Consider the following 2,266-nt stretch of genomic DNA (forward strand, 5'->3'; position numbering starts at 1 on the left):
GGAGACGCCCAGAAAGTGACACTCGGTTCTAATGCTCAGAGCTCGGGAAGGGAGTAATAAGGAAATCTGGATGCTTGAGAGTAGGGTCTGGCGTCTAGCCCTCTAAACTCGAGACCACAAAGCCACTGAGAGGAAGGGTCCTGTGTGAGCTCTTCGGTGCACCTAACCTTGACTCCTAACTGCACTTGGACTACACTTACTTGTTCACAGTGCTTACGTCATTAGTATTAATTCATTGTTTGGGGAATTGCCCAGGTACTTTTAAAACCAATATATTCCCTTTTTTTATTTATTCAAATTGTTTATTGTTGACACTCTGGCAGATGTCCTGCATTTTCCTCCTCTTGGCCCACCTCCACCCAGCCCCCGCTCTTGGCCCTGCCCATTATTGTGTGTGTCCATGGACTATGCATATATGTTCTTTAGCGAGTCCTACCTCACCTTCCTTTATCCAGTGTTCCTCACCTCCCTGCCCTCTGACATCTGCCAGTCTGTTTCATGTATCCATGCCTCTGGTTCTATTTTGTTTGTTAGTTTATTTTGTTCACCAGATGCCTCATATTAGTGAGATCACAGGGTATTTGCCTTTCTCTGACTGGCTTGTTTCCCTTAGCATAATAATCTCCAGGTCCATCCATGCTGTGACAAAGGGTAAGATTTTTATTGTGTAAATGTACCACAGCTCTTATCCACTCATCCACTGATTACATCCCGCCTTAATCTCACCTTGCCCTCACTTAACTGTAGCCTGCATTTGAGTGAATAGCACACTCAAAATTATTCCAGTCAGGAAGAGCAGAAAACCATTTGATTTATGGATACAGTTGAATGGAGTTTATATTTCCAAAAGAAATTCCTGGGGGCAAAAGCTGAAGTCCTCGCATTTGCAGAGAGAAGCTTTCCCCCCTCCATCCTTTCTAAAAATGAGGGTGTTTATCTCCTTGATGCAGAGAGGCTGGTACACCTGGAGGAATTCGGGGCGTAGGTCTGCTTGCTTTGATATATAGTGTCAATTTCTTATGTTCTCAAAGTTTGGCCAATTTCTCATAAAATGGTAAAAGCTAAGCAAGTATCTGTTCCTTAAAATTCAGTTAACGTGTAGCTTCATTTGCATCAACATATTACACTTTTGAAATTATTTCAATTACTACATTTTTAATTATAGTAAAAATATATTAAATTTGCCGAAACCGGTTTGGCTCAGTGGATAGAGTGTCGGCCTGTGAACTGAAGGGTCCCAGGTTCGATTCCGGTCAAGGGCATGTACCTTGGTTGCGGGCACATCCCCAGTAGCGGGTATGCAGGAGGCAGCTGATCAATGTTTCTCTCTCATCAATGTTTCTAACTCTCTATTCCTCTCCCTTCCTCTCTGTAAAAAATCAATAAAATATTTTTTTTTAAATATATAAAATTTTTATATGGAGCAATCATTTTATGAGGAAGCCAAGTTAATGCATTTTTGTGTTCTTTCACCAACTGTCCTCAGATATGTAAAGGGCAATCCTATATAATAAAAGGCTAATATGCAAATAGACCAAATGGTGGGACAACCAAACAACCAGCCGCTATGATGTGCGCTGACCACCAGGGGGGCGTATGCAGAACATGGTGGGCATTGGCTGCGGCGGGATTGTGGAGCAGGTGAGCGGGGGCGCCAGACCAAGGCGGACCGCTGGTCACTGTCATTGGGGTGAGCTTCTGGTGGTTACTGAAAATTCTTTGCTCCTGCGCACTGCGGTCCTGCCCAGCACTTGCACCCGCTGCCAGTGCCTGGTGCCAGTCCGGATCACTCGGCACCATCAGCTGGTGCAAGCGGCAGCTGCAGGCCCTGATCACCCCTGAGGGCTTCTCTACCTCCCCCTGCTCCTGAGGGTGATCAGGGCAGTAGCCACCACTCACACCCACTGCTGGCGCCAACCCCAATTGCTCGTGCCATCAGCGGGTGCAAGCAGGCCTGGCGCTGTCAGCATGTGGGAGCGGTGGGAGCGGGGCTGCAGACAGGGAACTGAGGGTCACGGGGGAAGGGGCGAAGGGGGGCAGGGAGGATGGGCCAAGACCCGCCCCTGTGCCTACCACAGCCTTGCAGCCCACAGTTCCTTTCAAGGTGCATGAATTCGTGCACTGGGCCCCTAGTAGTAAAATAAGTAGTAAAGAATAGAAACAAATTTATATATTATATACAAGACATTTCTGTTTTCTCACCCCCACATCTATCTCCCAGAAAAGAAGATGAAAAAAAAGAAAAAGGTTTAAATATCTAGCCAAA

Source organism: Cnephaeus nilssonii (assembly GCF_951640355.1).
Source record: "Cnephaeus nilssonii genome assembly, chromosome: 3".
Classification (NCBI taxonomy): domain Eukaryota; kingdom Metazoa; phylum Chordata; class Mammalia; order Chiroptera; family Vespertilionidae; genus Cnephaeus; species Cnephaeus nilssonii.